Source organism: Ornithodoros turicata, chromosome 2 (assembly GCF_037126465.1).
Source record: "Ornithodoros turicata isolate Travis chromosome 2, ASM3712646v1, whole genome shotgun sequence".
Classification (NCBI taxonomy): domain Eukaryota; kingdom Metazoa; phylum Arthropoda; class Arachnida; order Ixodida; family Argasidae; genus Ornithodoros; species Ornithodoros turicata.
The window spans coordinates 60,372,982-60,394,739 of NC_088202.1; the positions used below are offsets into that span (position 1 = coordinate 60,372,982).

At 45.9% G+C, this 21,758-nt stretch overlaps 1 long non-coding RNA gene and 13 other non-coding genes across 15 annotated transcripts; all 14 read right to left on the reverse strand.

Moving 5' to 3' along the window:
- Nucleotides 1–5,384: 5,384 nt before the first annotated feature.
- Nucleotides 5,385–6,374, reverse strand: LOC135383587 (uncharacterized). Of its 2 annotated transcripts, XR_010419956.1 has the most exons (4): nucleotides 6,333–6,374; nucleotides 5,649–5,720; nucleotides 5,517–5,588; nucleotides 5,385–5,456 (listed from the first exon to the last, which is right to left on the reverse strand). It is a non-coding gene; the product is annotated as an uncharacterized LOC135383587 (long non-coding RNA). The 2 variants fall into 2 exon arrangements; XR_010419955.1 differs by lacking the exon at nucleotides 6,333–6,374 and having other exon boundaries at nucleotides 5,649–6,249.
- A 1,986-nt stretch (nucleotides 6,375–8,360) lies between these two features.
- Trnaf-gaa (transfer RNA phenylalanine (anticodon GAA)) lies at nucleotides 8,361–8,433 on the reverse strand. The gene has a single exon. It is a non-coding gene; the product is annotated as a tRNA-Phe (tRNA).
- Nucleotides 8,434–8,627: 194 nt separating this feature from the next.
- Trnaf-gaa (transfer RNA phenylalanine (anticodon GAA)) lies at nucleotides 8,628–8,700 on the reverse strand. The gene has a single exon. It is a non-coding gene; the product is annotated as a tRNA-Phe (tRNA).
- A 718-nt stretch (nucleotides 8,701–9,418) lies between these two features.
- Trnaf-gaa (transfer RNA phenylalanine (anticodon GAA)) lies at nucleotides 9,419–9,491 on the reverse strand. Its single transcript has one exon. It is a non-coding gene; the product is annotated as a tRNA-Phe (tRNA).
- Nucleotides 9,492–9,678: 187 nt separating this feature from the next.
- Nucleotides 9,679–9,751, reverse strand: Trnaf-gaa (transfer RNA phenylalanine (anticodon GAA)). The gene has a single exon. It is a non-coding gene; the product is annotated as a tRNA-Phe (tRNA).
- Nucleotides 9,752–9,938: 187 nt separating this feature from the next.
- Nucleotides 9,939–10,011, reverse strand: Trnaf-gaa (transfer RNA phenylalanine (anticodon GAA)). Its single transcript has one exon. It is a non-coding gene; the product is annotated as a tRNA-Phe (tRNA).
- A 187-nt stretch (nucleotides 10,012–10,198) lies between these two features.
- Nucleotides 10,199–10,271, reverse strand: Trnaf-gaa (transfer RNA phenylalanine (anticodon GAA)). The gene has a single exon. It is a non-coding gene; the product is annotated as a tRNA-Phe (tRNA).
- Nucleotides 10,272–10,469: 198 nt separating this feature from the next.
- Trnaf-gaa (transfer RNA phenylalanine (anticodon GAA)) lies at nucleotides 10,470–10,542 on the reverse strand. Its single transcript has one exon. It is a non-coding gene; the product is annotated as a tRNA-Phe (tRNA).
- A 198-nt stretch (nucleotides 10,543–10,740) lies between these two features.
- On the reverse strand, nucleotides 10,741–10,813 carry Trnaf-gaa (transfer RNA phenylalanine (anticodon GAA)). Its single transcript has one exon. It is a non-coding gene; the product is annotated as a tRNA-Phe (tRNA).
- Nucleotides 10,814–11,011: 198 nt separating this feature from the next.
- On the reverse strand, nucleotides 11,012–11,084 carry Trnaf-gaa (transfer RNA phenylalanine (anticodon GAA)). Its single transcript has one exon. It is a non-coding gene; the product is annotated as a tRNA-Phe (tRNA).
- Nucleotides 11,085–11,282: 198 nt separating this feature from the next.
- Nucleotides 11,283–11,355, reverse strand: Trnaf-gaa (transfer RNA phenylalanine (anticodon GAA)). The gene has a single exon. It is a non-coding gene; the product is annotated as a tRNA-Phe (tRNA).
- Nucleotides 11,356–11,553: 198 nt separating this feature from the next.
- Nucleotides 11,554–11,626, reverse strand: Trnaf-gaa (transfer RNA phenylalanine (anticodon GAA)). Its single transcript has one exon. It is a non-coding gene; the product is annotated as a tRNA-Phe (tRNA).
- Nucleotides 11,627–11,813: 187 nt separating this feature from the next.
- Trnaf-gaa (transfer RNA phenylalanine (anticodon GAA)) lies at nucleotides 11,814–11,886 on the reverse strand. Its single transcript has one exon. It is a non-coding gene; the product is annotated as a tRNA-Phe (tRNA).
- Nucleotides 11,887–12,073: 187 nt separating this feature from the next.
- Trnaf-gaa (transfer RNA phenylalanine (anticodon GAA)) lies at nucleotides 12,074–12,146 on the reverse strand. The gene has a single exon. It is a non-coding gene; the product is annotated as a tRNA-Phe (tRNA).
- Nucleotides 12,147–21,758: the final 9,612 nt, after the last annotated feature.

The following is a 21,758-nucleotide window of genomic DNA, read 5'->3' on the forward strand; positions in this document are numbered from 1 at the left end:
TATAGATGTAGTTAAAATACATTGCAGTAGTTAAAGAAATAGTTTTAACTACCTCCAATGAAAAGTAGTTGAACTACTAGTTAAGCTACTCCATCGCGAAGTAGTTAGTAGTTATAGTTAAACTACTGTAGAAGTAGTTAGTGGCCATCACTGCTCAAAACTCTCTTCATAGAAAAGAAGAAACGCATGATCCTTATATTGAACCAGGGAACACGAAACTAGAATCGACACCTGCATCACTGAACCACCAGCCCAGAACGTTGTCATCGTGAGGGACGAAGACGCAACCGCTTTGGAACACATACCCAGTAGCCGTTACTTCTTTGGTCGCGTAAAAAAAAAGAAAAAAAAGAAGAAAAACAAATGAAAAAAGCTGGGGCATACTACAGTGCCACGAAAAGAACCGTAGAAGACAGGTTCGCCTTTCATGCCTGACATGAACGCTTTCGCAGAGGACAATACTTTCTGGGAAACAAATTTCTCGAAATACAACCACGAAGGCACGCCAATGTATTTGAAACGGCGAAAATTAGTACCACACACAAACACACACACACAAACAACAACAACAAAAAAAAGGAAACGACGCCCTTGCGTTTCATTCCAGTTGTACACCATTGTGGGACCTCTCATAGAAGTACCTAGTGTTGACACGTCTTTCTAAGGCTCAGGGCCAACGAATATTCCAGGTGAAATGCATAGCTTCATTGAAAGGTAGCATGTACGCCGTTCAAGTCAACTTGAGGAGGGTGTGTCGTGTAATTCTGGAAATAACTGAAATATCAGTATCACGTAAAAATCTGTTCATATGGCGAGGGTAATCCGCAGCGCTTCCAATTGAAAATGACGACCTGTATTGCGATGAAACAAGAGTGAGTGATATACTAGTATATATGCACTGGGGGCGTCACTTGTGACTGACCAGAATTTTATTAAATTCGTGGTTAGCTTTTCTTTCCAAAAAGTCGTTGAATATATCTATTCCAGACGGGGCCTACTCAACGGTGGTGGCGTATCACTAATTAGTGCAACCGTTGATTACGTTTATAACGAACCTTCACAATTCCTGAAAACAAGTTGAACGCGCAATTCCAGATTTGTAGAGCACACCCCTGAGAGGTCTAGCCAGCAAGAATCGAAACAGTAGAACTTTGCTGTGCCCTTAAAAAATATGCGAAAATGCACCATCGTCGAGCGTTGCGCGCGTTCGGCGGCCGCTTTTTCCTGCCGCTCTCTCACTGTTAACCTTTGACAACACTTACATCACGCTGTTCATCAAAACAAGAGGCACCCCCGCTTCCTAGCGTCCTGGTAGATATCGTTGTTTTTCTTTTGTTAAAATCTGGTAGAACGTACACACTTTTCGAGCAGCAGAATCGGTGATTTTATTTTTGTTATCTCCGAGATAATACATTGGTAGTTTTATCGCCTGACATTTATCACATCAAATCGCAAACTGCCTTGGGCAGTGTTGAGCAGATCGAACGAGATAATGACGGAAAGAAAATCAAAGACGGCATGCTTTATGATAACGTAGACTGAGAAACGGCATCACTAATTCTCCTCACGCTTACTTCTGGGGAGAAAGCGGGCTGTTCCATGATTTCAGGAACAACCTGATGTCAGTTGAAAAGGAGTGACACCGAGACTGGGAGAGGAGAAATTAGCCGCAAAATCCGCACAACGCTCAATTATTTTGTATTTTCGCACATTTTTTACTAGTGCACAAAAAGGCGCTGTGGTTTCGGTTCTTGTGGGGTAGACACTCCAGGGTTGTACTCTCCATCTTTGCAATTACGCGGTCAACGGATTCTCACTAATCACAAAGATTAATTACGAAAATTAATTAATGGCTGCGCTATTTACTGATACACCACAACCATTGAGTAGATCTCGTCCGGAATAGATATATTCAACGACTTTTGCGAAACAAAAGCCAATAGCGGATTTAATAAAATTTAGCCGGTTTTACGTCACGTACCCTGTATTTATGACAATAACCTTGCATGGTATTTTAAATATATTCATATGTTTTGGTACCTAGAACGAGTTAACCCGTAAGGAGATCACGGCTTTGCACAATGCTGAGAACGAAAGTTTTGGTGAGTTAGGAAATAAAGGAAGTTTAAGCCACATGTCCGAAATTTATGTTAAATGATTGACATGTATTTACACTGCAAGAAACACGCGTGGCAGTTTGTTCATCTTAATTCCCTTTACAGTTAGAGCACGTCAAAGTTGACCCGCATAATTGGTTCCGTCGTCACATCGATCTCGAATGAAAATTTGATGAGTTGCGCCTTCACAGGGAACAAAGGACGCTTAAGCCACAAGTTCGGAATTCCTGTTAGAGGATTGATAATCATCTACATTGCAACAAACACGCGCGGCACTGTGCAGAACGAGGATTCCTGTAACGGTGAACCAAGTCGGAGTGCAATGGAAATTCATTTGCTATTCACACATTAAGTGCACAGGCGATCGCAGAGCATTACCGCAACTAAATCAGACCGAACAGCATGCAGTACGACATAGAGCCACGATATTAAGCCAAAACTCTGACGCTCTCGCCCTGCCGTTACTCTCATAGCTCCCACTAAAAAATAATAATAAATAAATAAATAAATAAATAAATAAATAAATAAATAAATAAAATAATATTTAAAAAATACTAAACAGTCCGCGGATCGAACCACACACTTCGAAAGCTATAACCAACATCCCCGCCAGTGTGCCAACACCGCCCGTTGCTATCACCTTGAGGTGATACAGACGCTAGAGACGCTTCGCAGGCCACACTGAGCTTCTCAACACTTTGTTTGTCGTGGGAACGTCATTGCAGCGACCCACAGTTGCTCACAAAATTGCAAAGCGTAAGAGACAACTTCCCATTTCGTGTTTGACATGGGCATTTTCTGTAGAACCCATTGTTTTGGCCAAGTACGAGAAAAATTGCACACCAATGCATTCTGCCACGAAGCCAATACGGCGAAAATAAGTCCTCCAGGAACAAAACTGTGACGTTCTTGCGCTTCCACTCCACTTCTCCGCCATCGAAGAACATCTCACAGCAACACCCTTGTGTGGGCATTTCTTTTTAAGGCTCAGTATCAACAGATATTCTAACAAAACCAGATGGAATGCATTGCTTCAACAGAGGGCAGCGAGTACGCCGGTCAAGACCCCGCCAAGACACCGAACTTTAAGAACCTGTGCTTTTTGGGAAGTTATCAACAGTGTTTGCAGTATAATTACGTGAACACGCACTGTTGTGTTGTCAGATGTTCTTAAAACCGAATGGCTATTGTCGATAAACATAAAGTCTACTGCTAAAATTTTCTCAAATGCGTTATCACAAACGAATTCATCGAACAGCGACATCTTAGTACTGTAGAAGTGGTTATTTTCGCGCGGAATTATTTTTCGCGTTTTTCGCGCACACCTCCAAAATCGCGAATTTAAGTTCCTAAAGGAATAGACCTATAGAATGCCGCAATCCACGTGAACAACGGATGTCTTAGTACGTGCCGAAATATGCCCGAATATTGACGGCGGCACGATATGCAAGAGCAAAGCACTCCCGGAAACCTGTGTCACGAATTTAAGTTTTCGCGAATCAATCCACAAAGCAGCTCTGCTCAAAAACGCGAAAATATTTTCCACGCGGAAAAAAACACTCTACAGTAATTAATACGACAAGAGATTACACTTCAAAATTCGTGTTCCACCCGCGGTCGCATAATGTGCCAATCATGCTCTCAAAAGCCTATCTAACGCAAGAACTGAAGTCAAAAACAGTTACTAAATCTAAATATGCAGCGAAAAGTTCAACGGACGCGTAAATGTAACTTCCCTGCTACACACCGCTGCAACGCAGAGAAGCCACTTTGACTGTTTGCGAAATTTGGCATCTGGGCCAAGTTTGCCGCACAAGGGAACCGCAGACGATTGAATGACTCTGGCACTTCTTCCAAATGTTGAATCTAGTGGTACCCTACAACGCATATCCAGGGGAATATTACGGTGCATCATACATTACCAGAGATATTAAGCGATGAAATCGTTTCCCGCGTGAAAATCCCCATACCTCCCATGTATTCACGGTCCGAAAAGCGGGATGTCTGGGGAACCAAAGGTATTTCATGTATAATGATATTTCTCGTTTGTATAAGCTTAGAATAGGTGTCAGAATGTGTATCCTCGGGAATATTACGATACCTTGGATAGAACAGCTGCTACAGCACTTTTCTATTGTTTTGGCGGCAAGTTTCACTCAATGGCCGCGAGAGGGCGCAAGGCGTCGCTGTCCACGAAAGCTGGGAATGAGTCATAGCTTAGAAACAGCAAATAACAAAGTATGGCGTTATTTACGAGCATTAACACGATTCAAAGTTTGTCCTTGCAACATTAAACTCTTGCTTCACTTACATAGGGCAATAAAAGCCATACGAAGTGCTGTAGTATTTACCTCAAAGTCTCTCTTGATGTAATCGTAGCTATAAGCTGCTTCTGGGCTGACCGATTGAGCCATAATGCATTTCTGGTTGAAGGCAGCAGCGAGTGAACTTCGTGCTAACCGCGTGTTCCTTGTAGGTGCTTCTGGAGACATGGCAGCCTGATGCGTTACGTCGGAATAGGTCGAGCCGTATCCTTCCTGCACTGTAAAAAAATTCACCGTAAAAAAAACTGGCAAATGCAAGGAAAGTTGGCTGCCAAACGTTGGCCGTTTTTTTACGGTGACCCCGTATAAGTTGTGCCCGTGAAAAAATACTGCATTGGCCAGTAATTTTAACAGGGATACGCCGTGTATCATTACTGTGCTGTGGTCGTTAAAAAAACTGCATTGGCCAGTAATTTTAACTGGCATGTGCCGTGTACCCTTATCGTGTGGTGCCCGTCCCTGATGGAGCCCCTCTTTTTTATTTTCTACCTATAGTCGTAGCAATCAGAGCAGTTTAAGCAATGACCATGCGCAACACATTGTTATGTTTGTCACATTGCGATTTATTTTCTATGTACATAGTGATGAAACTGCGCCAGTCACCTCTGGCATCAAAACCCTGCAAATAGAAAGGGGACTGTTACAAGGAGCCGGGCAATTGACATGCAATTTTACTCACCGTTTATTTTTTCAAAGGAAGAACATACGAACGAATCATGTGCACCCATCAGTCAGCTCTGGCATCAAAATACTGCAAAGAGAAAGGAAACTGTTACAGGGAGCAGGGCAATTGACATGCAGTTATACTTACCGTTTATTTTTTCAAAGGAAAAACATACGAAGGAACCATGCGCACCCATCAGTCAGCTCTGGCATCAAAATACTGCAAAGTGAAAGGAAACTGTTACAGGGAGCCTGGGAATTGACATGCAATTATACTCGCCGTTTATTTTTTCAAAGGAAGAACATACGAAGGAATCATGTGCACCCATCAGTCAGCTCTGGCATCAAAACACTGCAAAGAGAAAGGAAACTGTTACAGGGAGCAGGGCAATTGACATGCAGTTATACTTACCGTTTATTTTTTCAAAGGAAAAACATACGAAGGAACCATGCGCACCCATCAGTCAGCTCTGGCATCAAAATACTGCAAAGTGAAAGGAAACTGTTACAGGGAGCCTGGGAATTGACATGCAATTATACTCACCGTTTATTTTTTCAAAGGAAGAACATACGAAGGAATCATGTGCACCCATCAGTCAGCTCTGGCATCAAAACACTTCAAAGAGAAAGGAAATTAGATATTTTTCAAAGGAAGAACAAGAAGGTGCACACAAAACGCGGAGACGGCACGGAACTTCTTCTGGCAGCGTTCATAAGGACATCTGATCATAACCCTCTCGTATGTGCTGCTTCATATGTGACACTATCTCTATATTCATAGTGAACTGACGCGAGCACGAATGGACGTGACGTACTTTCGTGGTTTCGGAGAGCAAATCGATTCGAGGCGACCGCCCTGGTGTGTTCTTGTAACGTCCCAAAATGTGACATCCGAGTTTTGCATAGTTCGCTACCGTGTTCACACATAATGCATGACAGCACGGTATTCTGCTCGCTTCATGTACACCTCTACGGTGGTCAACTAGCCCATCAGAGTGTCAAAAACACAAGGGCACCTTCCGCAACGATACATTACAACAAGAGCGCCTTGATCACCCTACGAGCCAGGAAGTACACGCATAACTAGGGAGATGCTTCACAGGAAACGCGAGTCACGATTTACTGGTGTCACATAAGTTGAACAAAACCAGCCATACGGTGCACCACGCTCACGGTGAACCACGCTCAAATCGCAAAGAACAGGATGTGCGAACGGAAATGTGCTTACCGGATTACGTGCATTCACGAGATTTACAACAACCGCTTCGTCCTCCTTCAACTATCGTTCGCGCACGATGTTCCGCCATCCGCCGGAAGCTGCCGTTTACGCCACAGGGGTGGCATCCAATGTATTGCTCCGTGGACGAAAGCGTGCTGGGCGAACGCAATGCATCCTGGACAGGTCCGCACGTTACATCAAACGTCCAGGCACACGTGACCCTAAAGATGGCGGCGCCCGTGATCGGCGGCCAAACCGTTTGTAAACAATGCGGTTGTTGTTTCTGCGCGACGTTTTGGATGTTTCTCGATCACAGTAATTATTTTTATCCGATAATTCCGCAGTGAAACGCGCAGTTTTAACATAAAGCCTCGTATTGTTGACAGCTTCCAACGATGTGATGACGACCGCGCGTTAAGACTTACAAAGCCGATGCGGCGTACGTAAACTGAGGTGAAATGGGCTACCATGTTGCGGAAGAAGCACCGCATAGTTTACGCTGGCAAAATATGGTCATCTCTTGGTGTTATGACGGTGAAAATATGTCGGTAAGCGGCAAAACGACACGTAAACAAAGTCACATGACCTCAAAATGACGTTTTCTGTGACGTGCGACCAGGACAAGATGGCAGTTTTGCGAAAGGCACCCGCTTGAGGGTAGTTACAACAATGGAGGGTTTGTGTTACCCCTGTGGTTTACGCAATGGTCCAGGGAAAATGGCGGGCGCCCAAACCACGTGATCCCCAGGAGCCACTCACAGCGTCTCCGAGGTGCGGTGCGGGAAAAAAGCTGGGGCCCAGTGCGCATGCGCAAACCGACCTCCTTTCCCAACCTCCTTCCCCTTCTCTCCTCGGGTTTTTCGTCTCTCCTCTCGTCCCTCGTACCCCCCCCCCCCCCTCTCCGATGTCTCCTCTGTCGTTTTTCTTTCTCTTCCCACGATAATGTCCCCCGCCCGGTGTTTGTTATGAGACTGGCCATTTCCTTCTTGATATTCTCCACATATTTCTGATCTTCTAAGAGTTTCACGTTCAACTTCCATAATATCCATCTTTCCGTTCTATGTTTCAATTTGTCATCTTCTCCGAGTGTAACCTGTACCATGCAGTGATCGCTGAGATGAGCAGCGTGCACGCTATATTTCTGAGTTTTCTTCACACATGACGATGCCACATATATTCGATCTAGCCTGGCGTGCGAATTATTTTGAAAATGCGTGAATATTCGCTTGTTTCCTTTCCCATATTCCACTGCATCGACCATACCACTGGTGGTTATCAATGTACGTAATGCTTCTGTGCTCTTATCAGGTAAGTGTTTGGTACTGCTTCTATCACTGTCTTCCAAAGTGCAACTGAAATCACCAAAGAGCACTGTGTTATGGATTTCTGTTGTAAGGTTCGTCAATGATTCAAAAAATAGCGCCCTTTCTTGCACTTCATTGGGAGCGTAAACGTTGATGAACCGCCACGTGTCTTTTTCTATCAGGACATCAAGCTTAGCTGCCCTGCCTTGGTTGTCAGTAGCATACTGCACTGCTATCATATACTCCCTTCTCTTTAGACACAATAATGTTCCTGCCGAGCACCCAACTGCATGACTAACAACAACATCATACTTCTCTCCAAACAGGTTTTTCATTAAAACTGCTGTACCTTCATCCGAGCTGATTTTCGTCTCCTGTATCGCTATTATATCAATGTTGGGGAAATCTTCCAAAAAGCGTTTCAACTGATACCGCTTCTTACGGCAATTCAGGCCTCTGACATTTAACGTGGCTACAGTAACAGTTGTAACACGTTTGTTTTGTGCTTGTTTCCTGAGCTATTTCGGCTCGTTGTTCGGATTTTCCTCGACATTATCACTAGGAAAAGCAACTGTTATCGCACGCACCAGTTGTTGATTTTATCTGTCTTATGTGCCATGTGTTCACCCGGAAGCACGCATAAGTAGGAGGTTCGCACGAGGATCGCGATGCCCTTGCACCAACGTCGTTTTCTTCTATGTCACATCTGGGGACAAAATACAATCACAGCCAGTGCCGAAACCCGGGATCGAACCAGGAGCCTTCAGATCTTCAGTCTAACGCTCTCCCAACTGAGCTATTTCGGCTCCTTGTTTGGATTTTCCTCTACATTATCACTAGGAAAAGCAACTGTTACCGCACGCACCACTTGTTGATTTTATCTGTCCTCTATGTCATGTATTCACCCGGAAGCACGCATAAGTAGGAGGTTCGCGTGGCCCTTGCACCAACGTCGTTTTCTTCTATGCAACATCTGGGGACAAAATACAATCACAGCCAGTGCCGAAACCCGGGATCGAACCAGGGACCTTTAGATCTTCAGTCTAACGCTCTCCCAACAGAGCTATTTCGGCTCGTTGGTCGGATTTTCCTCGACATCATCACTAGGAAAAGCAACTGTTATCGCACGCACCAGTTGTTGATTTTATCGGTCCCATGTGCCATGCGTTCCGCGGAAGCACGCATAAGTAGGAGGTTCGCACGAGGATCGCGAGGCCCTTGCACCAACGTCGTTTTCTTCTATGCAGCATCTGGGGACAAAACACAATCACAGCCAATGCCGAAACCAGGGACCGTTAGTTCTTCAGTCTAACGCTCTCCCAACTGAGCTATTTCGGCTCGTTGGTCGGATTTTCCTCGACATTATCACTAGGAAAAGCAACTGTTATCGCACGCACCAGTTGTTGATTTTATTGGTCCCATGTGCCATGCGTTCACCCGGAAGCACGCATAAGTAGGAGGTTCGCACGAGGATCGCGAGGCCTTTGCACCAACGTCGTTTTCTTCTATGCAGCATCTGGGGACAAAACACAATCACAGCCAATGCCGAAACCAGGGACCGTTAGTTCTTCAGTCTAACGCTCTCCCAACTGAGCTATTTCGGCTCGTTGGTCGGATTTTCCTCGACATTATCACTAGGAAAAGCAACTGTTATCGCACGCACCAGTTGTTGATTTTATCTGCCCTATGTGTTCACCCGGAAGCACGCATAAGTAAGAGGTTCGCGAGGCCCTTGCACCAACGTCGTTTTCTTCTATGCAGCATCTGGGGACAAAACACAATCACAGCCAATGCCGAAACCCGGGATCGAACCAGGGACCTTTAGATCTTCAGTCTAACGCTCTCCCAACTGAGCTATTTCGGCTCGTTGCTCGGATTTTCCTCGACATTATCACTAGGAAAAGCAACTGTTATCGCACGCACCAGTTGTTGATTTTATCTGTCCTATGTGTTCACCCGGAAGCACGCATAAGTAGGAGGTTCGCGAGGCCCTTGCACCAACGTCGTTTTCTTCTATGTAACATCTGGGGACAAAATACATTCACAGTCAATGCCGAAACCCAGGACCGAACGAGGGACCTTTAGATCTTCAGTCTAACGCTCTCCCAACTGAGCTATTTCGGCTCGTTGCTCGGATTTTCCTCGACATTATCACTAGGAAAAGCAACTGTTATCGCACGCACCAGTTGTTGATTTTATCTGTCCTATGTGTTCACCCGGAAGCACGCATAAGTAAGAGGTTCGCGAGGCCCTTGCACCAACGTCGTTTTCTTCTATGTAACATCTGGGGACAAAATACATTCACAGTCAATGCCGAAACCCAGGACCGAACGAGGGACCTTTAGATCTTCAGTCTAACGCTCTCCCAACTGAGCTATTTCGGCTCGTTGCTCGGATTTTCCTCGACATTATCACTAGGGAAAGCAACTGTTATCGCACGCACCAGTTGTTGATTTTATCTGTCCTATGTGTTCACCCGGAAGCACGCATAAGTAAGAGGTTCGCGAGGCCCTTGCACCAACGTCGTTTTCTTCTATGTAACATCTGGGGACAAAATACATTCACAGTCAATGCCGAAACCCAGGACCGAACGAGGGACCTTTAGATCTTCAGTCTAACGCTCTCCCAACTGAGCTATTTCGGCTCGTTGCTCGGATTTTCCTCGACATTATCACTAGGAAAAGCAACTGTTATCGCACGCACCAGTTGTTGATTTTATCTGTCCCATGTGTTCACCCGGAAGCACGCATAAGTAGGAGGTTCGCACGAGGATCGCGAGGCCCTTGCACCAACGTCGTTTTCTTCTATGCAGCATCTGGGGACAAAACACAATCACAGCCAATGCCGAAACCCGGGATCGAACCAGGGACCTTTAGATCTTCAGTCTAACGCTCTCCCAACTGAGCTATTTCGGCTCGTTGTTCGGATTTTCCTCGACATTATCACTAGGGAAAGCAACTGTTATCGCACGCACCAGTTGTTGATTTTATCTGTCCCATGTGTTCACCCGGAAGCACGCATAAGTAGGAGGTTCGCACGAGGATCGCGAGGCCCTTGCACCAACGTCGTTTTCTTCTATGCAGCATCTGGGGACAAAACACAATCACAGCCAATGCCGAAACCCGGGATTGAACCAGGGACCTTTAGATCTTCAGTCTAACGCTCTCCCAACTGAGCTATTTCGGCTCGTTGTTCGGATTTTCCTCGACATTATCACTAGGGAAAGCAACTGTTATCGCACGCACCAGTTGTTGATTTTATCTGTCCCATGTGTTCACCCGGAAGCACGCATAAGTAGGAGGTTCGCACGAGGATCGCGAGGCCCTTGCACCAACGTCGTTTTCTTCTATGCAGCATCTGGGGACAAAACACAATCACAGCCAATGCCGAAACCCGGGATCGAACCAGGGACCTTTAGATCTTCAGTCTAACGCTCTCCCAACTGAGCTATTTCGGCTCGTTGTTCGGATTTTCCTCGACATTATCACTAGGGAAAGCAACTGTTATCGCACGCACCAGTTGTTGATTTTATCTGTCCCATGTGTTCACCCGGAAGCACGCATAAGTAGGAGGTTCGCACGAGGATCGCGAGGCCCTTGCACCAACGTCGTTTTCTTCTATGCAGCATCTGGGGACAAAACACAATCACAGTCAATGCCGAAACCCGGGATCGAACCAGGGACCTTTAGATCTTCAATCTAACGCTCTCCCAACTGAGATATTTCGGCTCGTTGTTCGGATTTTCCTCGATATTATCACTAGGGAAAGCAACTGTTATCGCACGCACCAGTTGTTGATTTTATCGGTCACATGTATTCACCCGGAAGCGCGCATGAGTAGGAGGTTCGCACGAGGATCGCGAGGCCCTTGCACCAACGTCGTTTTCTTCTATGCAGCATCTGGGGACAAAACACAATCACAGCCAATGCCGAAACCCGGGATCGAACCAGGGACCTTTAGATCTTCAGTCTAACGCTCTCCCAACTGAGCTATTTCGGCTCGTTGCTCGGATTTTCCTCGACATTATCACTAGGAAAAGCAACTGTTATCGCACGCACCAGTTGTTGATTTTATCTGCCCTATGTGTTCACCCGGAAGCACGCATAAGTAGGAGGTTCGCGAGGCCCTTGCACCAACGTCGTTTTCTTCTGTGTAACATCTGGGGACAAAATACATTCACAGTCAATGCCGAAACCCAGGACCGGACGAGGGACCTTTAGATCTTCAGTCTAACGCTCTCCCAACTGAGCTATTTCGGCTCGTTGCTCGGATTTTCCTCGACATTATCACTAGGGAAAGCAACTGTTATCGCACGCACCAGTTGTTGATTTTATCTGTCCTATGTGTTCACCCGGAAGCACGCATAAGTAAGAGGTTCGCGAGGCCCTTGCACCAACGTCGTTTTCTTCTATGTAACATCTGGGGACAAAATACATTCACAGTCAATGCCGAAACCCAGGACCGAACGAGGGACCTTTAGATCTTCAGTCTAACGCTCTCCCAACTGAGCTATTTCGGCTCGTTGCTCGGATTTTCCTCGACATTATCACTAGGAAAAGCAACTGTTATCGCACGCACCAGTTGTTGATTTTATCTGTCCTATATGTGTTCACCCGGAAGCACGCATAAGTAGGAGGTTCGCGAGGCCCTTGCGCCAACGTCGTTTTCTTCTATGTAACATCTGGGGACAAAATACATTCACAGTCAATGCCGAAACCCAGGACCGAACAAGGGATCTTTAGATCTTCAGTCTAACGCTCTCCCAACTGAGCTATTTCTTTTAATTGTGTTAAAAGTTGATTATTTACAGATCACGTCACGACAACGCTTTGCTGGCGCCTGCTTTGGCACCACGTCATCCTTGAGTGTAAACCTTCACAAGATGTACCAAAGCAAGGTGTCACCGGCACAGACTGGGTGTATGGAGAAGTATACAGGATGCACGGCAACTTCAGCAGGACATACAGGGCACATGTAACATCTACAAAAGTCACACGGCTTGTGACTAAAACAAGGAAGAATAACAAACATATACGATAAACAGTTATGTCTGACACTGGATGTGGGCCCACATCAGAAAATCGTTACTACTTGTTGAAGCAATCTAAACTGAACACAAAGGCAGTATGATTTCACTCCTCGCATCACCTCCACCGTATATAGTGATCTAGGTGTCCTCGTACAGAGACCAAGTTAGACTGCGCAGTTGACTATGCAAGAGCCATCACTACCTCAGGAAGGATTGTTGCATACACTCTCAAAGAACATTGTCCAAAACCCCTCTTACGGTACTGGCAGCATGTTGTGTAGCGCATACGAACACTTTGATGAAACGACACTGGCTTTAGATATTTTTCCAGCTCCTTTGGGAAAGTGTTTCTCAATGTATCCCGTGTATTCATTGTTCTTCGCAACAGCTCACCGTCTGGCGCACCTTGCTCTTTGAGGGCACTGACCGACCATTCCAATTTCGCAGCAAGTAGAACTAGAGGAATCCGTGGTGGTGTCTTGCAGTCGGCAACATCCATCTTGTGTTGCTACAAAGCATGTAGCCCACAGATATAGAGGAGCCTCAAGGAAAGACCCTTGTCCTCACGGACGTCCAAGAACTTCAAGCGGATCCAAGTTATGTCTTCTTCGATGTCAAACACTGCCCTGAGAAATCCCCAAAACTGTATTGCATTTCTGCATCCGATGAAGGTGTGGATCAAGGTTTCTTCCCCTGCGAGCCAGGTTTTCACTGGTAGTGTCTCCGTATGAAACAACGTGAAGAACCTTTGCGTACCAGTAGGAACAGGTAGTGTCTTCATCACTTTCAGAACCTTGTCATTCCCTCGTCCTGGGTATAGACTTCGATATAGTGGCACCGGAAATAAGATGCTGATAAGGTCCCGGTACAGTGTACGCCTCTTAACTGTGATTAGGTAGTCCCAGGAGAACCTGCTCGTCAGGAATATCACGGATTCAGCCACTTCCTTGTAGCGTGTAAGGGCCCTCTTGCGCATAGGTGACATCCCTGTCGTTACTGTGAAGGCTGGCATGAAAACGGAACCCAGCACTTGTAGGGCCCATTCCAAGACATTGTGCTTCCTCTGGCGAAAGTAGAAAAAACGGTGAACGACTACTTTGACTGCCACATTGATCAGTCCGAATCCGCCGTTCTCAACACTATGAAAGATGTTCGTTCTTCTCATTCTTTCCAATGGCGAGTTCCAGATAAAAGTAGCAAAGATCCTATGTACTCGGTGCGCGCTGGAAGCAGGGCATGGGGTAACCTGTGCACGGTAGAAGAAAATGGGGTACACAGAAGTATTACAAACGTATGCTCTCGTTAAGTAAGATATGTTCCTGCCGGACCACTTGAAGATCGGGCCTCGAAGATGATCCACATGAGGACGCCACTGCTCGGTGATTGGCTTAGCTGACGCGAAGGCAATGCCGAGGTATCTGCTCACCACCTTGTCCCACTTGATGCCGAGAAACCACTCTGGTGTGACATCCCAAAGCCCCAACCAGGAACCAGACGTCTTATCTAAGTTAATGGAGGCACCAGATTCTTTGCAGAACATTTCGACGTGTTTCAGTATGACAGGCACTTGCTCTATTGCAGAGAAGATGATCGAGAAGAATGAGTCCACAGGAGCTTCTGCTTCAGATATATCACTGGCGATTCCATTCTGACGTCGCATTCAACGCGTCCGGTTCTCGACTTCCAAATCGCGTGCAGTCCGGCTGTTGCTACAACTGACACCACTTCGGCATGTTTTGCTTCCGAGAAAGTAAGGAACTTGAGGCTCTCGTAAGACAACTCCTCCCTAATCCGCAGAGTTGCTCGCAGGTCACTCCAGAAGAGCAAGGCGATTCGGCAATCATAGAACACATGCCATAGGGATTCCGTATCACCACACACGTGGCACCACGCATCGCAGGGTAGAAAGAAACCCTTACCCTTTAGCCATTGTTTAACTGGGAGAACTTCGATGTGAAAGCGTACGAAGAAGTCTTTCGTACCTGAGGCTATCGGCAATTTCCTTAATCGGTTCAACACGTCCTGCCCCGGAAGGGTCGTATAGTTTAGCCTGTACAGCGCATAGCTGGGCGAACTCACTCATGAGGGCCCTCATGAGTGCCCCTCACCCTCACCTCACGCCTTTGAGGTGAGGGTGAGTGAGGGCAAGCCCGCGATGAGGCCATCCGTGAGTGCACTCATGAGGTTTTGCCCCTCACGAGGTCTCCTGTGAGTGCACTCATGAGGTTTTGCCCCTCATGAGGTCTCCTGTGAGTGCACTCATGAGGTTTTGCCCCTCATGGGGTCTCCTGTGAGTGCACTCATGAGGTTTTGCCCCTCATGAGACATCCTGTGAGTGCACTCATGAGGTCTGAGGGGCGCCAGGTCTGTGTGAGTGAAGTCACTGGTGAGGCCTGAGCGGTGTGAGGTCACTATGAGTGCACTCAGAAATGAGGTCAAATGACCCATGCGAGGCTTGCGCAAATTATGAAGGCACTCACACGTGAGGCCTTCAGTAACGCGAAGCCTATTGACGACGCTCAAGCCATGAGGCCAGAGTTGTGCCTAACTCGTTACAAGTAACTCGTTACTTGGTAACGGTTACTTTTTTTGGTAACGAAGTAACGATTCAGTTACTTTTTAAAATATGGTAATAGTAACGGAATCAGTTACAAAAATTGGTAACTCGTTACTGACGTTACTCGTTCCTTTTCTTCAGCGCAAGGCAGCACATTTCGGCACTCCGTGTGGCGCAATGCGTGCGGATCTGACCTGCGTGACCCACGACCACGTGTGACTCAAAGTATTATTGCAATCCCTGGCTGGATGTGTTGTCTTTTCTCTTGTTTCCGTAATCTCCGACCATCACTCCTTCCCAAGAATGGGCACCAATTGTGTTATGGCTACAAAAAACGCGTTTCGACTTCTAGCCTTTTCTTGTGTTTGCTAAGCTTCTGAGCGCCCTAAATTATGACGCAGCCCCTCGTCTGTTTTTGGGAACCGTTGGTGATCGGTGGCACGAAAACCGGTGTCTTTTCTTGTGTCTTCATAGTCTCCGATCACCCCCACTTCGGAAAGAAGGAAGGGTCCAGGCAAGCTGATATAGACTCATGGTAAGGGGCCGAGAGACACGGACCACGAAGGACGGACGACACATTATCAGACTCAGAAAAAGGTTTATTACAATGACCCATACCCAAGACGCGACGCAGAGGGGCAACAAGTCAAAACGAAGGGTCAATAATCACTTTGACACGTGTGGCGGCATGTCTGTTGGATCCTTTAACTATGCGCGGTACCGTAAAAGTAACTCGTTACCTGTGAGTAACGAGAACTCGTTACTTCTGTATGTCGGTAACGAGTAACGTATTTAGTTACTTTTTTCTGAAGTAACGGGTAACGGTATTTAGTTCCTTTTTTTGGGTAACGGGCACAAGTCTGCATGAGGCCTATGGTGAGTGCACTCATCCTCATATGTGGGATGGACAGGTATCTATTTATTGATGACGAAAACACTAGACCGTGGCAGGGACCGCTTTGTTGTATTTCCTGCGCAGCCATCTGAAGGGGTGGTGTGCACATTTTTAGCAATTTCGTCTACGTCGCGCACGGAACACAGCGAAGCGTCCTAAGCTGACTGATTGATTACTTGGTGATACGGTTCCAATGACCCAACTATCAGCAGGGTGTACATTAAAGGGCTGGTGTGCACATTTTTAGTAATTTCGTCTACATCGCGCTGGGAACACAGCGAAGCTTTCTAAGCTCACGGATTACTTGATGATATGGTTCCAATGACCCAACTACCAGCGGGGTGCACATTAAAGGGCTGGTGTGCACATTTTTAGCAATTTCGTCTATGTCTCGCTGGGAATACAGCTAATTGTCCCGAGCTGACTGATTACTTGATGATATGGTTCCAATGACCCAACTACCATCGGGGTGCACATGGGCTGGTGTGCACATTTTTAGAAATTTCGTCTATGTCGCGCTGGGAACACAGCGAAGTGCTCTAAGCTGACTGATTACTTGATGATATGGTTCCAATGACCCAACTACCAGCGGGGTGCACATTAAAGGGCTGGTGTGCACATTTTTAAAAATTTCGTCTATGTCCCGCTGGGAACACAGCGAAGCGTTCTAAGCTGACTGATTACTTGATGATATCGTTCCAATCACCCAACTACCAGCGGGGTGCACATTAAAGGGACCGAAAAGTGAAAAATAACCCCCATATTTTGGCCCACCATCCTGCACATTGTCATTGTTTGATAACACAGAGAAAGCATTACCTCACAAATCGGAATATTTTTTACGTATAAATATTTTGATGGTTGCCGGAACATGGACAGTGCTGCCAACAAACGGCAAAAAAGAGTAACTTGGGTTTCAGGTCCAGGGCGTCCTGGATTGGTCAACCTGTACCACGTGACAATTAGTTTCTAGAGAACAAAGTTGACACACATTATCGTTATAACTAAAAGTCATTTTAAAAATGACGTTCACTTCCTGGCATTTGAAGAACATAGTTTCTATACTAATAAAACATTCAGCTACGACGCGCAGTGCCGTTTGCAAGGCCGCAAGGCCGTCTGTGTTATCGCGCTTATTGTCTACGCCGTGGGTGGTACCGGCAGCGCGAAGCATAAAGTGAAAGTCTGTGAAAGTAATCAAATCACATGTCTGTCACTGTTGTGTCACGTATTTACGAATGCCTGGTGTACGTTGTGGCGTTCGGGGATGCGGAAATCGTTCATCTTCGACGACGGGCGTTTTCTACGTTTTCTACCACAAGATTCCACAGGACAATGCGCGAAAACGAAAGTGGTTCGAAGCACTCGGCTATGAGATACAGCAGTCGTGTCGTGTGTGCTCATCCCATTTTTCTGCCGATGACTACGAAGATGCCGCAGTTGGCGAAGTGCGAAAACGTCTGAAGCAAACTGCCGTTCCGTCACCTGTTATTCTGCTTCGCATTGGTGACGGGCTCAACACAACGTCTCAGGTATGTACAGGTGTCACACATGTATAAATTATAATATAGCGATGACGTATGCCATTTAACTTGTGTTATCCTACCTACTGGGCATTGTGAACATGAACAAATTTAATTTTAGGGACATTCCGGTGTTGAAGTGGCGCCGGACTGCTTCGTAGTATGTAGAGATCTCATCATGTGGTCATCTTTTGAAAATTTCTGTTTCGAAATAGTCTTCGAAATGTCGAAATAGTTTCGAAATGTCTCAGGTCGACTGCAATGATTTCATGGACTTGTGCATGGAAGTCACCGTATCGGATGACACTACTGATGCTGCCAGCACATTGTCCACTGCAATTTGCACTGCAGTTTGTATGCAATTTGTATGCACTGCAATTTGCAGTGCATACGCTTTTTCTTGCTTTCTGTTTATTTGCCTGTTATAGAATGCCAGACTTGTTTGATATTGTTTTACTTGCTTTTCTTTGAAGTCGTAATCCTTCCTCCATGAAAGTGTGTTCCACAACCTACCTCCTATCTCCATACTCACAAAGTGCATGAAGGTGCACCTAATGCTTCCTTATCCATGAATATGTATATACTGTTACGCGACGCCAGTGATGATAAGGTGGCCAGCATAACTTTCTGCTCATATAAAGTGTTGCGACTCCTTATCTGAGGTTTTTGTTCATTGAAGTTAACTATACTGCAATGTGACTTATTGACTTGACTTCGTTGTACTCTATAGCATGAGAAGTACAGGACTGCACAGACAGATTTGCTCATATGTTTTGTAAGTGTCCGTCTGTGGCATCATCATGCCACGCAACTCTTTGTACAGTGAGGGGAGGTAGGTTCCTTGGGAGAATGAAAAAGGAGATTGGTGTCATGCATGAAAAGCTTTTCTACTTTTAACCAACTGTCAAGTGACCATGGCAAGACTAATGAAAAACTTTGCAACCACTTACGTACCACAGCATGTTAAAATATCACTGTCATTGTCCGCGCTATGTGGCTGTAGCTGCACTCTTCTTTATATCATGCTTTCAGATTGTAATTCCAGTATTTTTTCTCTTTTTTTTCCTTGTCTTTCAGTTGCAAGTCTTCGCACAGGTGCATAACAGGACCCTAACCACAGATCATGAAGAGAATGGCGTAGTCCAAGGCACAGAGGGGGACAATTGCAGCAGAACCCTTTTTCTTAAACAAGGACACTTCTAACATGCATATTGTTGGTAAAGACCTCATATGTGAATTTTGGGCTGCTACCAATGGACTTCATTTGACATACAAACACCCTAAGGCCGTAGCTTTATAGTTTCTGTAACATCAATTATGCACTGATGCACGTATGCAGCTTCTGCACGTCAAGCTCAAGGAAATATGCCTTGCAGTACTATTCACTGGCCCCACACAAATTGTCAAAGCACTTCTAACGCTTTTGGACACCATAGGATTTCCGTCATCGCTCTGAGGCAACCCATTACTCCATTTTAGCACATTACCTCAAGAAATGGGGTAGAGCCCCATAATATTTATTGCAATTCTGAATGTAGAGTGAATCTAGGTACATTGATGCTCTTTCGCTCGATGCAGCAGAAAAACACATCCGAGACAATTGAAAGGGTACAATAGAAACAGAGTGTGTATTGGAGCAGCCCATATCCTTGATCCTAACTATGCCAAGTTACCCAATTTCGGACTCAAGTCATTTATTGCTCTCCCGATTCTACCTTCCCTGAGATTATGTGGTTCTACACGTGCTGCATGGACGCTATCTTTTTTTACTCATGCTTTCCGTTTCTTGTGCTGTTGAATAATTGTGAGTTTGCAGTCATCATGTTGTCTATGTTGTCATGTATGTTGGTGTGCACTAATGACCTTGTGAACATGCTAAATCTTTTTCTAGCCACAACTTCCACCTCTGCACCGTGCTGCGACTGAAGAATGTCGAGTAGTCCTACTTTTGGACGGAAACTACATGAGGCAGTAACATCCAGATTTCTAAAACTTTTGTCAGCAGACATTTGCTGTTTCTGTACAACTTTCATCGTATATTTCTGTTGTCACAATAAGCACACTCTCGAAGAACAGTTCTCAGCTTCATCTATGTGCTCCATTATTATTCCTGCACCCTTTTCATCAACAGGAGAATACAAAAGCACATATATGGTAAAATGTAACTTTCTTGTTAAGCTCAAAAGTGAAAGGCAAAACTGTTTATACTTCCATTCTGTATCTTATCTTTTTTTTTTTCAGGTTTTACAGCTGTATGAAGTACATGAAAACATCAGAGAGCAGAAAATTCTACTCTGTCTCCTAAATTGCTGGACATTAAAAAAGAAAAATACAGAGTTGTGAAAAAATGTTGTTTCGGCTGTTTTATTATATTTCAATTAATTGTTCCGAGAAGTCTGTTGCATACACTGAAGCCAGTTTCTATTTGGAGGACTGTCAAAATTTCTTTACAAAAGTATCTCGGTCACAGTCACCGAGAACTTATGAAAAAAATGATACTGTTACAGGCCGGTTACTGGCGCGACTAGAGCGCGGCGGCGGTTGTAGAGCGCTGCGTAGGGTAACAGGAGAAGCAGAGCAGAAGGGGAGACGGAGGTGGCAGCGGGCGGATCATATGCAGGACTTGCTTGTATGTGCGCTATGATTAAATCCAGTTATACTTTCTAGGTTGTCTTGAATATACTGCAGAGCTCACGATCTAACAAATTCAGAAGTGGGATTACGAAGTCCACAGTGCAATTCTGACGGCCATAGCAGCGGATGTAACTGGATTTTGTGACCATGCCGCGACGACGTCCTACCACGACCACCCGTGCGAACACGAACCCAAAACAGCATGATGAGGGTGTCTCGAGAGATGCAGTTGTTTCACAAGGGACTAACGTAGCCGACGACAACGAAGACGTCGATCGGGAGTCTCAGGAGGACCAACAGCACAACGTAGGAGAGACGGATTTGTCGCATGCAAACGGCACACAGCGCACCATTCAAAACGAAGAGCACCGCACCGAACAACAAGTAAGCAGTAGCAACGGCGCCTATGATTTCCATGATGTAATGCAAGCGGCTATACGGGCTGCAGTCAGCGAGGCTATCACGGGTGCTGCTTCATTGTTTCGAACGACTGGGACAGGCGGACAACCCTCAGCGATGGGACGATTAGCGGATGGCGGGAATCTGGTCCCAGTATTCAACCCTGTCAGTGATATGAATGTCACAATCGAAACGTGGCTAAGGAGAGTGGACAGTATTGCAACAATGTACGGATGGACTGACGCACAAACAGTCTGTCACGCTGTGTCAAAGTTAGAGGGACCGGCCAAAACATGGCATGAAGGACTTCAGGAAGTGCCGACGACATGGCAGGAATGGAAAACACACCTGCGGAGCGCATTCCCAGTCATAAGAAGTCTTCCGAAGCTGCACCACGAAATGGTTGAGAGAACAAAGAAAAAGGATGAAACGGTTGACGAGTATTTTCACGATAAAGTGAGCCGAGCTAGGCGATGCGGATTGACTGACGAAAATATTATGGAGTACGTGATAACTGGACTAGAGGATGAAGAGGCAGTTCGTTGTCTCAGTGTGACCTTCTTTACATCGCTTCAAGACCTTCTCAAGTGCATCAAAAAACTAGACGACAGACTTGTTGCTGTTAGAAGTACATCGAAGCGTGACGAACACAAATCAGCAGACGGCGTTCGTTCGAGGACATCTGATAATCAAGCTTCAGCAAAGGTGAAGACGAAGCGCAAGCCGATATTTAATGAGAAGAAGGAACCTCTTTGCTTTAATTGCAACAGGTACGGTCATATCTCACTGGAATGCCCAGAGCCACAGAAGCGACAGCGTTGCGACAAATGCAAGAAGGTCGGGCACAAGATACAGGATTGTCCAGCAGAGAAGACGACATCTCATACTGTGAAAAGTCACCATGTTGAAAATCAAGCAGCATCGAGCAGGGACAATGAGAAATATTTCGTTGATGCGGTCATAAACGACGTGCCGGTAAAGGCGTACGTAGATCTAGGAAGCCAATGCGTGGCCTTGAGACGCTCTGACGCCGAGGAGTTAGGTGTCGTGTACTCGCCTCCTAAAGAAAAGATCAACATCGGCGGATACGGGTC